This window comes from Girardinichthys multiradiatus, chromosome 7 (assembly GCF_021462225.1).
Source record: "Girardinichthys multiradiatus isolate DD_20200921_A chromosome 7, DD_fGirMul_XY1, whole genome shotgun sequence".
Taxonomy (NCBI): Eukaryota; Metazoa; Chordata; class Actinopteri; order Cyprinodontiformes; family Goodeidae; genus Girardinichthys; species Girardinichthys multiradiatus.
In genome coordinates this window covers 11,500,581-11,513,739 of record NC_061800.1, presented here as the reverse complement: position 1 = coordinate 11,513,739, position 13,159 = coordinate 11,500,581, and positions in this window count along the sequence as shown.

Sequence of the window (13,159 nt, the reverse complement as noted above, 5' to 3'; positions counted from 1 at the left end):
GGCCTCCAGACGTCAAACACGGCACATCAAAGTTTCAATAACAAGGTTACATGTACATATCATTCAGAACACATTAGATTCTAACTGCACTAAAAATCTCGTCTACCCTGCCCGGCTATTCCTAATAAAGAAATAAAATTAATAAAAGGATGTGAAGCCTTCTTTCTGAGCGGAGGTGAGAGAGAATGGTGTGGAAGTTACTGTGCGTCCACAGTTAACTTAAGGAAAAGCGGTCAATCTTCGTCCTCTGGCCTCCTTAGCGAAAGGGAAAAATATGATCTGACCATCAAAGTCGACTAGGATAAAACACGGTGGCGGTTCGTCTCCTCGAAACTCCGTGTTTTTAGTTACGTGTTAAACTCACGTCTTCGATCGGCAAAGTGAAATTTCTGGCCTTCTTAGTCCAGAAACCTCAGTGATGAATTGTTCGTTGGCCAACGAGAGAGAATAAATGAGATCCACTCGGGACTTTTCTCCAGGTGATGCTTCAGATGTTGGTAACCGGACCCGGTCTCCAGCTGAAGGCGTATGTTCAAACTGGGTGTCTTCATATATAGTGTCCTGTGACGTCAGACTTGGGGCGCCCCGTCATATCAGTCGCAATGTTGGACGGGATATGTAGGAGCAGACTGTCCTGGATACAAAATGGCCGATGCCATTGGAAAGGCATAGTGATGTCCAACAACATGCAAATCGTCCAATATTCAGCAAACAAGTGGTCCAACATTCCCCCCTAGGTTCAAAGGGTGAGATGATTCGCAGTCTTTGAAGCTACTGGGACCATTCTGTCCTTTGCTGACCAATCAGTGATCCGTGGCGAAGCAGAACAAACAAAACTGTCTCTGTTTTCCTCAAAACCTATGACTGGGCAGGATAGAGGTTAGCCTGGGCAGGACTGAAGTCTGACTAACTCATACCTTTCTATGTTGTTCAATGAGAAAATACAGGACAATACATTCATATCATCATTACATTCCTTGGTCATCAGGTTTGGTAACCCTGAGACAAAATGAAACAGCAATAAAAGATACCGTAAATATATATGTATATATATAAAAAAGAAAACAAAATCATGGTTCATAGCTTATTCATCCAACTTCTATTAGGCACTGGAACCTGGCTGTGTCATTGGCAAAGGCGGTGCTATGAATCGTGGGGGAATGAATGTGAGGGAATCAATCCTGGCCTGTAAACGCTTAACCTGCCGGTTTGCAGTGTATAATCTAAAAAAAAAAACTAACGTTTAAAACAGATTTAGGGTTAAACCATTAGCTCTTCCAAATGATGATGGGTTTTAATATGACTCCTGTCTCTAAACTATCTAGATGTGAAAAGAGGGTGAAAAAGAATAAATGAATTGCAGTACCTAGGCTATAAGCCAGGTGTGTTTGTGGAGGTTGCAAGGTGTCTGTTGTGGTGGATTTAGGATTTTCTCTAAATTCAGCAGAACTAGGCCAGTGGGTATCTGTGCCTCGGTGGGACTGTCTACAGATTAACCAACCTCTTTAATAAGATTTTGCATGAAATCTCTGGCAATGTGGGTGTCCATTACATCATTCTTAATCACTTTTGTGAGGTCTGCTGTGCATGCAGTGTTATGGAAAATTATCGTGCCAACTTACAGTTTAAGACTGTGTCCTAGAAGGTAGTTATATGTTTAACTGTTTCTGTTGAAGAAAGTTGTTAGTGATTAGTGCATGTTAGTGTGAGTTCATGAGATATGCACCTATTTAACTAGTCCTACGCACAGGTCTCTCCTTTCCCTGGTTCAGCAAAAGCGCAGCAGCTGGGATGATGGTGTCAACTTTTTTTTTTTTAAGCTGGCAACCTGGTTTGTCACCAAGGATGGTTTGCTGCTTACACCCAGTGGATTTTGCACCTCCGCCTGGACCCAGAGTTGGTCCTGGTGGCAGTCAATGAGTGCGGCCAGCCTGTCCAGCAGGTCCTGGCCACCAAGTAAAAGCTCTTTGTTTAATGTGCACATATAGATGGGGTGCACCAGAGCCGTGTCTTCGAGTGTGATGTCCAGCTCCACCCAACTAGTGATGCATGATCGGTTTTGGGTGCGGCTGGTGATGCTTACATCACAAGCGTCGGCCTGAAATGGTTCATTGAAGGAGAGCATGGCTCTACTCACCTCCTCAAACATGATTGAGCAAATCAGGTTGATCACTGATCCTATTTTAAAATAGAAACTCAGTTGGAAACGTCCTCCTATCATGGGGTTTGGGTCTGGTTTAACTGGAGGGTCGGCTTCCTGTTTCAAGGGTTGTGGGGGCGTGGTGGCCTGACGTACTGCTTCTGTCACCATCTTACGTAAGGCCTCCTCCATCTCTTTCCCTTTAATCCCTTCTGTGTGTCAGTTCCACCCTTTTCCATCAGGTTTACCTTTAGGCTTCGCGTGATGGTCAGGTCGTTTGTTCAACCGGAAGGGGTCCGGCAACTTTGACTGTGGTTGGTATTCAGTACCACCCCCCCAGTCCAGCTGACCAAACCTACGTTGTTCCCTGAACCTGTTCTTCACATGGGTTCTGGTTGAAGGCATTTCCTGATCTTCCAATGCAAGACTGTTCCTTTTGTTGAAGAACCTCTTTAAAGAGGCCTTCTGCGCGTTCGTTTATTCACCATAACCTGGAGGAATTACACACATTAGAATAAATCACACGGAGACAGCTGTATGCAATTCAAAATACCTGGACCAGGGAAGCTCTCATGTGATCTGACCACACACCGAGACGACTTCAGAGCTTCTCACTGGGCACATTACTTTTATTAAAACACACATGAAAATGGGCAGCGCCCTTGATTACAATATTTTCTCACATGTAGTCACGTATAAACTTTTCCGGCTTTACCATATTTAGACAGTCATTGTTCCAGCACCTGCACTCGTATCTACTGATATAAGCAGGGAGTAAGTCAGTCTCTACTTTTTCACACACTCCTTCAGCTCTCAGTATTTTCTGCTTCATCACACTCAAGGTACTCAAGTTTGTGCAATAACAATTCTGCAGGCCACAATGTCTTATACTAACACAGGTTATACATTTCATTTCCCACACTGGTTATGAACATAATAATAATGATGATGCACACACATAATATATCTCCACAATTTCCCCCTTTTGTAGTCTCCCAACTCTTCACCACTAATTGAAGATACAGCATTAAAGATTTGAACAGTCATTACAACCTGTGGAGCAGAAGGAAATGTTTGTCATCATGCTTTTTGACCCTGCCTCCAATGCCATGCCATGTGCCCAGGGACTATTTCCTGTCCGGCCTTTGTAGTCCCAAGGATGCTTACAACCTTCTAAGTCTTGACAGGGAGTATTGGCAGGAGGGTGTCTATCTGTGCTTTATTCCATAGCCTGTCCAAATATGCCAATATAATATTCTACCATCCTTCTGCTCCCTAGACAGTAATACATATCAGACGCCCTGTAACTTACTCTTACGGGTTAATCTTCGCCCTCCTCGTTAGCATTCACCGCAAGCAAAGGCATTATATGGGAAGGAGGAGGTGCGGTTTTCCCTTCAATGGTTGTAGTAATAAAGCGAACAATCAAAGATCTTATACATGGTACACAACAACATCCACAGGTAACCATAATAGCTACAAAAACAGCAATGGAAATAAACAATGACATAATCAACCCTTTCCAGTGTCCAAACATGCCCGTCATCCAGTCTTCGAACGGATTGTCTATTCCTGAGTGCTCATGCATAGTGGCTGAAAGTGTTTTTAACCCTTCTAAAGCTTTTGAGACAGAACCATCAGGGGTGGTATTATTGGGTATGAAAGTACATCACATGTCGCCATTTTCAGCTAACACCATGTCCAGGGCCATCCTATTTTGTACTGCCATAAGGGATGTGGGGCCAGTTTGTTCAGCTAGTCCCTCCACAGCATCTCTAGTGAGGTTGGCCATTCGAAGAACATTGTAATGTATGTAATTAATGCGGTCCACATTTTTATTGGGAGTTACCGCAAAAAAGGCTCCAATAATGGGAAGGTTTTCAAAGCCTGCTGATACTTGGTCCGCCAATTTATACTCATTGGGTACGCCTCGGGGGACTCCAATTGCGTCAATGTAGGTGGGCGAGCCTACGGTCAGGTCAAATGCGTTTGTGCTCCGCTTCATGACATGTCTACGCCGTCGCCTAGTGAGAGCCGTGCTTTGTGCATGTTTCGAGGGAAGATACTTAAAGTCTTTACCTATCAGAAGGAGAGGTGCCTGCAACCTAACCATGGCACAAATTCCAATAGTATTATTTTGAATCCTAGTTAATAGCTGATGTCCTCCACAATAATAGTAGAGTCCTGATCTTGCCCAGGGACCTATCACTGAGCCTGGCACCGTGATGTTACACCAATCGCGAGGAATTTGTCCTACATTTGCCTTTGGTGTTGTGGAAGTGAAGGTAAGGCAAGTGTATGTGCCATTTTTTCGTTGAGGGGTGAAAGGGCCTGCTCTGGTGTTATTGGCAATGGGTGGGAACAGACTGGCCAAAGTGGTACAGTTTGTGGAAGTAGCCACTCTAGTCAGCTGTAGCATACAGCTATAACCCCACTGGTCCTCTGGATACAGAGGACCAGGATCAGTTGTCAAATGCGGTCTGGCTGATGCACAGGCCATACAGTCAGATTTGGATTGTTCTTTAGCTGTTTGAGCTATCCATTTAAGCCATAAGTTATCATCTGAATATCCCGTAGCCATCTGAATAATATCTAAAGGTTGTAGGGTGGAATAATCAATTTTAATGGTTTTACCGTGGTCAGTGGTGGTGTTTTTATTGAAATTAACTTTAATCAGTCCCTGAGGGTCATACCCCATATACCATCCTGTGTTGAAGTGAATACCTAGAGCCAGATATACTACTTGGTTCCATTGATGGGATTCTTCCAACAAACCCCGTTGTAGATCCTTTATGGTCAGTAATAAGGGGATCTTAACGCCTTCGCCTTTCTCTGGGAGCACTCCACGGGTCAGAAAGAATTTTTCAGAGTGAGCTTTTTGTTGTATGTTCAAGGAAGATTTGGTTGGGATCCAGGTGCGTCCGCTCCATGTTATAACCGCTCCCCACGTCCCTCCGCATAGAGGAGGATTACCAGACTTTGTTACCCTATTGGTGGTGTTATCCGTGCAATAAACTGAGGTTTGTTCATTGGCGCATAAGTAAAAGTCTACTTTTGTGAAATGAGTGAACTCGTCGCCACAATGTATGACGTTGCAGAGGTCTATTTGGAAAGTGGTAGTCGATCCTAGGGTGTAATTTAGACGCTAGGGGAGACGCTCCGCCTGGATATTTTATTTTGATGATGACTGGTACATGTTTGGAAAGGCAGTTCACAATACAAACCTAGAATCAATGTGACAATGAAAAATGATAAAACTCCTATACCTCCCGTGACCCAACCCTTAAAGGGTCTGGGTCCTAGATTTTTACCTCCCATCCTTTTCAAAGGTACCTGCAAAGGAAGATAAGGATTAACAATATGGTGAAACACAAAAGACCTTTTTTTTTTTTTTTAAAGTTCAGAGTGTTCAGTTAAGTTCTTCGGTGGGAGTGCAGCTACGACCACCAGTGAAAGAGAGGAAAGCTCAATCACATCCTTTCAGAAGGATCCACTCCGCGTCTGAGGTGGTGGATCAAACCTCGGATGGTTGGGCGGCCACCTGTTTTGAGAATGCTGCAACCAAGCTGTGGAGAGATCTATAGTAATCACGGTGAGACATAGATTGTTCACATTCAGTCAAAAAAGGTAACCTGGTTTTTGGGCCTGGAAAAGGTCTTCCAGTCTGCAGTTCATGGGGCGTCAACCCATGTCTCTGGCTCACTGAGCTTCTTACTGACATCAAAGCTAAAGGTAATGCTGTGATCCAATTCATTTTGGTCTGTGCACAGATTTTAGCCAATTTAGTTTTGATTGTCTGGTTCATCCTTTCCACCTTCCCTTGAAATTGGGGGTGGTACACTGTTCCAAAGGAATGTCTCAGTCCCAGGAACTTTTCAACCTCTCTAAGTTCTTCATTTTTGAAGTGTGTGCCGTTATCTGACCTGATTTTCGCAGGAAAACCGTGCCTGGGGATGTAGTGATTAATCAGATAGTTCACCACTGTTTTGCTGTCTTACTTTTTTGCTGGCCAGGCCTCTGGCCAACCGGTGAACGCATCCACACACACCAAAAGATATCTGAACCCATTCACTCTCTCAGTCATGTCTGTGTAGTCTATGATGATTTCCTTACCTGCTACCGGTCCACAGGGAACTTACCTGGTGCAGGCTTCAGAGTGGGTCTCATATTGAATTGTTGGCAGGTGCTACACGAGCTTATCCAATGACCTACCGTCTGTTTCAGGTATGGATGCCACCAGTGCTCAAGACTCTTCATCATTTGTGCAGTTCCTGCATGTCCCGGTCCATGTGCTTCTTCCAGCGCTGTTGTGGTCAACCCTGGAGGTAGGATGGGACGTCCGTCTGGACTTTTCCATAGTTCATCCTGGTCTTTTCTTCCCCCTCTTGCCTTCCAGACTGATTTCTCTTCCGGTGAGGCCCCCTTTTGCAGTCTACTCACCTCTTCCAGAGTAGGTTCTGGTGTCCATTCAACTTCAGAGTTCATCAAGATGTGTATGGGCAGATATCCAGCTTTGGTTTTGGCTGCTTGGTCTGCAGCTTGATTTCCTTGAGCCACCCTAGTGTAGCTGTTGTTATCATGTCCTTTGCATTTTATGACCGCTACTTCTTGGGGAAGTAGTAGGGCCTCAGCTAATCTTCTCATTTCTTGCTCATGTTTAATGGGTTTTTGTCCTGCTGTTCTAAACCCTGTTCTCATCCACTGCTTCAGTTCCACATGCGTTGCTCCCGTGACATAAGCTGAGTCTGTGTAGATGTTCACTTTTTGTCCTTCCCCTAGTTCTAGGGCTGCTATTACTGCTAGCACCTCTGCTCTCTGTGCTGATTGGGTGTCTGTCAGCCCTTCTGCCTTAAGAGTCACAAAGTTCGTTCCTGTGTCTTCCACCACCGCATAGGCTGCTTTCAGACCCTCTGTGTCATGTCTAAATCAACAGCCATGTGTGTACAGGTTTCTTGCTTCTGTCAGTGGTTCTCCTTGTAGGTCTGGTCTGATTTTCTCACTTACCTCAACTTTTTCTGCGCATACATGGGGCTCTCCTTGTGTCATTCTGTCTGCCATGTTGATCCCTTCATGGCTGTAGATGATATTTGGCGCCTCCAGCACCTTACTCAATCTCTGTTGTCTCAATGGTGAGAGTGTGAAAGTTTTGGAATTGACAAATGCCACTACTCCATGTGATGTTAAAATGTGTAGTGGATGTCCCATCACCACATGGGCTGTTTTTTGAATTATTTTTGCCAACCCTGCTGCATGTCTTGTACATTCATGGTGTCTTTGTTCCATGTTGTCAAGCATCACGCTAATATACATTAGCACTGTTCTTACTCCCCCTTTTTTCTGGAACAGCACTCCGTTCGTGGTGTGCGCTGTTACAGAAACATCCAAGTGAAAGGGCAATGTGTAGTCTGGATGTGCCAAGTGAGCAGCTTGGGAAAGGCTGGTTTTAAGAGCAATAAATGCTTCCTCTGCTTCTGTTGTCCATTCTAGAAGCGCTGTCAAATGGTGCATGCCCTGTTTCTTCACTAAGTCACGGAGTGGGGCAGTCAGGTCAGTGTATCCTGGAATAAATGACCTGCTGTATCCGGTGAGTCCCAAGAAGGAAAGCATGTCCTTCACCCGCACTGGTTTTGGATGAGAAAGGACAGCAGATTGATGTGAAGGGGACATTCCTGTCCCGGGCTGAGAGATTACCCTGCCTAAGAAATCCACCTGTTTTCGGCAAATTTGTAGTTTGGCTTTGCTGACCTTGTACCCAGCATGTGCTGGGTGTGAGAGCACCGCAGCCGTGGCCTCCAAGCATTCAGAAACAGTTGGTGTCGCCAAAAGAATGTCATCCACACATTGAATCCATGTGGTGTTCGGTGGGAGGGGACAGTCTTGGAGGGATTCCTTAAGGACCTGATTAAATATTCCTGGTGACAGAGCAAAACCCTGTGGCAAACGAGTGTAGCAGTACCTGTTTGACTTATATGTGAATGTAAAAATACCTCTGCACTCCTCAGCTAGAGGCAGGCAGAAGAAAGCGTTGGCCAGATCAATGCAGGTGAACCATGCATGTTCGGGGTTTAGATTGGTAAGAGCAACATAAGGATTGGGCACTGGAACTGTAGGAGTGGAAAGTGCTGCATTCACTGCTCTCAAGTCGTGGGCCATTCTCCATTTCCCAGTGCCCTTCTTTTCTACTGGTAAGATGGGTGTGTTCCAAGAAGAGCCGTCAGCTGGTTCCAGCACCCCAGCATTCCACAGCCCTTCTATGGTGTCAGAAATTCCAGTTTCGGCTGCTGGTTTGTGAGGGTACTGGGATTTCCAAATGGGTCGGTCAGTGTTAAGCTGGAAAGTGATGGGAGAACACTGAATGAGTCCCATGTCCGTGGCGCCCTCTGCCCAAACTGAAGATGGCATGCTCTGAACTACAGCTGCAGCCATTGGATGATCTGTTTTTTATCTCCCATGATGTCTTTGAAGTTGCACATGTTCCAAGGTGCCAACGTCTGTGGACATGTTAGTAATGCGGTAGGTATTACATGAGGGGGAATAAGATAGATATGGTGTAGATGAAGAATGCCAGTCGGTGAGAGCTAGGGAGCGTTTTAACGCTCCTCCCAGTTCGCGGGCTTCGTGAGCAGGGTGGAGCGCTAGTGAAACATGGGGTACACCATCAGACCACATTTTAAACCAGTTGTCCTGTTCTGTAGACAGCTGCACGGAGGCTACAACACCTTCAGGGGCTACATAAATGTCTGCGGTGGCGATCTCCCAGGAAGTCCCCTCCAGCTCCTCAACAAAGCTTTCCTGATAACATTCACAGTTATTCCTGTCATAGAAGAGGGTGACATGTGGCAGGTCAGGGGGAGAGACGTAGGGCGCCAGGGTCGAGATCCAGGATTTCCACTGAAGGAAGAACGAGAGGATGCCTCCGCCCGCTGTGGTTTCTGGATGCAGGAGGACCCAATATATGTCAGCCATAGGGTCAGCCAGGGGTTGTATGAGATACTGTCCGTGAGAGAGGTGGGAATTGTTGCCACAGGGTAGTTGAGTTCCATTGGGCAGATGCACAGACAGTCCATCAGGTCCACATAAAATGGTGGCACCCATTTTAATCAACATGTCTCTGCCCAATAAGTTGACAGGGGTGTCCGCTGACACCAAATAGCTGTGGTTCAAAGTCTGTCCCCCTATCTCGGTTTTTAGGGGTGTGGTGTAAGGTAGGACCTGTTTAGCCCCAGAAAACCCTATGACAGTGGTAGTCCTTGTGGAGAGGGTGGTAGGAGGGGCTTGTTGAATGGTTGAGCATGTGGCCCCAGTGTCCACCAAAAAAGGAAGAGTTTGTCCATACACTGTCACGGACAGTAAGGGGTCCTCAGTCCCTCTGTCCAGGGGGTTCTGTGGGGGCCCTCAGTAGTGGTCTGGCCCAAAGATGGGTTCATCCCAGGCTGGCAGCTGAAGTGAAGTTTGCTGCTGTGGACCTCCACGTGGTGGACCACCCCGTCCTCGATACGGGCGTCGCCCTGGGCCTCCTCTGGGTCCATACCCACGGCCACATGCCTCAAGGTTGTATGGACATTCTCGGCTCCAATGACCCTCCTCCTCACAGTAGTAGCAAGCGTCAGCAACCCCCCATCGCCTTGGTAGTCCTCCACGGAATCCACGGCCCGCCTCTGCCCTTGAACCGGCCTGGTTGGGCATGATAAGGACCAGAGGTTGCAGACCTCGGTGCAATCGTGTCCTGGTGGCCAGGAAAGGGAGGAGTCTGGGGGCTCTGAGAAACCGCATCTTCATACATTATTTTGGGAGTTTTGTTGTGTTCTTTTCTCCTGCTTTCTGCTTTGCTTCGGCTAACTGCATTTTTAGCAATTGGGTCTGCAGGGTCTTAAGTTCCTCCTCATCTTTCTTATGGTCCTCTCTTATTTTGGACAGGTGGTGAATCAGATGGCGATCCCAAGTTCCAGTGTCCGCTCCAGCCATGTCAGGATTGTCGTCCATACTGGCCTTCACCTGTTGGAGCAGTCCCTTAAGGACAGCATTTCTGAACCAGTCTCGCTGTGCCCCCTCATTAGCTGGGTTAGTTACTGTCTGAGTTTGCCACATGGATTTGCACTGGTCCAGGTATTCCCTGGGGTTAATTTTAGGGTCCCATTCAAAATTAGGAATGGTGCGTCCCCTGGTTACAGGGTATGCTTTTCTCAATGCATCACCTAGCCAGTGGACATGCTGGGTGAAGAGGTCAGAATCCGGGGCTCCTGAGGTGAAAGCAACAGTCTCAATCTCTCTACATGTGTGGTGTGGCATGCACCGTCCTGCCACTGCTCTATAATCTCCCAATGCTAGCGTGGTGCCTGCCGTCAGGGTCTCTAAAGTCTGGAGCCACACTGCTGCTCCTTCAGTTATGGGGGTCAGTTTGTCACAGAGAGCCGTTATGTCACCCAGAGAGAAAGGTTTATACCTACAGGGGGCTCCGGAGCCTTGTTGCTGTAAAAGGGGATAATTGGTTTTTGGGGCATAACTAAAACCTTCTGGTTTCGCTGCAGCTTTGCGGGGTAAATGTTCCCTTAACTGTCCAACTGTGTGATTACGTATTGGGGATCCATCCTCAGGATGGTTTTGCTGCGGATCTGCTCTGTGTTCTCCACTTTCCTGTGGCATGCTGTGCCTGCTTACCTACACCTCTACAGCTGGGGTAGAGGTGTAACAAGGTGTGGGTGTGAGAAAAGGATTAGGACACATAACCCTATCTGGCCTCCAGGATCCACTGAGCATTAAAGCCACTGAACCTTCCGGATCAGTCCCTGCTCCTTGTAAGCCAGAGCCTGGCCCCCGTGCCCCAGCCTCTGAAATTAGACATGATTCTTGTGGGGGTGAGCGAAAGGGATTTGTTTTGCTCAGGCTTCTTTGATGTTGTTCTTTTCTTTCTCTTACCTCTCTGTCTTGAAAGGCTGCTTTTTCTGCATCCTGAAATGACCCATCAGATGCTGGCATAGATAATCCGGAAGTTCCACTGACAGATTAATTCCCCTCTTTTGTAATGTCCAATCCATGCACTACTAGTGTTCCATTTTCTACTTCCAATATGGGGTACAATCCACCAGGGGGTGGTGTGGGCGCTCCAGTGAGGGAGCTGCATGGGGAGGGGTCTGTATATGGGGGCGGTTCCTCTGGGCTCGTCCCCTGAGCTGATTTTGACCCCTCCTTCTTGTCTCCTTTTCCGGTTTTTTCAGCTGCATTGTGTGAATTCCGCCCTGGTAAATCAAAAGAATATCTCCCCAAAATCGCTCGTCTTTTTCATATTTATGTATGTTTGTGTTGTGCTTACCTTTGGACCAGACAGAAGCGTCATTCAAATTACCTTGTGCGTCCTGTTTGTTTTTCTTCGCTGTGTTCAGTTTCTTTCTAAACCAATCACCTAAATTCCACTTGTCCGTCAAAGTAATTCCATCTGCCTTCAGCGTTTGTCTTACCTTTTTTTTTATGTTATTTTTAATCTTCTCAGCTTCATCTTTACCCCTGGTGTGGAGAACCAGCGCTTGTATGTTATGTAATTGTGTTTCTAAATCCAGCCATGCTGTTGTGTCCGGAAATTTACCTTCCATGTTGTTTAAAATCCTGTGAAATAAATGTTCAAATAACTCTTCACAATATGCATATAAAATCCGCTTATCACTGTATTGTCCTTGTTAACTACACAGTGCATTTATTCATCTGCAATGGTAAAGCTGCTCTCCGCTGGCTGTACCCACACACACATACAATCAGTCAGTCAGCGCTTGACACAGTCAGTCTTGTTTAATATCAGCAAAAACACTTAACATTCACATTTCTTCTATAATCCGCACCACAGATAGTTATATCTAGTACTTTGTCTTTTTATTTTACCCCAAATAATCATCCAGCGTCAGTCGGAAACACACACATTCCAGCTCGTATTTCCTCAATTCAACACAACAGTCAGTGACAGACACTCGCATGCAGGAAATATGCACAAATATGCAAAAACAATCCACTACAAGCCACTTCACCCTATATTCAATAAATGCATTTCATTTTTGCTCAAATAATAAAAAATCCAACCGCATTTTTAAGTCAGAATGTGTGATCAAAGATTTAAATTCGACTGCACTCCCAGTCGCTTGTGTAATTCCTCCGTGTGACCACTAGAAGGGACTCTAACCCTTCATACATTTCTGAATAAATCAGTCACCTGTTTTAAAAATATACAGATGGACTTCCATGGGGCCTTTAACTCCCGTTAAAAATATTCTTTGTGGGTTGCCACGTCACAGGCCTTGAACCTAGCTATATCTTATTAATCTGTCAATTAATAAGTGAGGACGCCACGCCCAGCAATTAAGGACTTCAACCTTTTATTAGCTTGAAATGAGGCCTCTAACCTTCAAAAGCTTAATTCTTATCTGACTCCATTTGAACACGTCCAGTTAACGCACACTCTTTTACAGTTATGCAGAGTAAAATGACATTGAGAATGAACTGACACCTGGTTAATTTAGCCTATACATAAATTCAATCGGCAGACTTTAATAAAATAGGCTCTACCTGACCTTTTAGAAGATGTAAATGGGCGCCTGGTGTCAGAAGATCTCGTCTGTCACTCTCTGTTGTCCACGTCGGGGGTCACCAAATTTTTGAAGAACCTCTTTAAAGAGGCCTTCTGCGCGTTCGTTTATTCACCGCAACCTGGAGGAATTACACACATTAGAATAAATCACACAGAGACAGCTGTATGCAATTCAAAATACCTGGACCAGGGAAGCTCTCATGTGATCTGACCACACACCGAGACGACTTCAGAGCTTCTCACTGGGCACATTACTTTTATTAAAACACACATGAAAATGGGCAGCGCCCTTGATTACAATATTTTCTCACATGTAGTCACGTACACACTTTTCCGGCTTCACCATATTTAGACAGTCATTGTTCCAGCACCTGCACTCGTATCTACTGATATAAGCAGGGAGTAAGTCAGTCTCTACTTTTTCACACACTCCTTCAGCTCTCAGTATT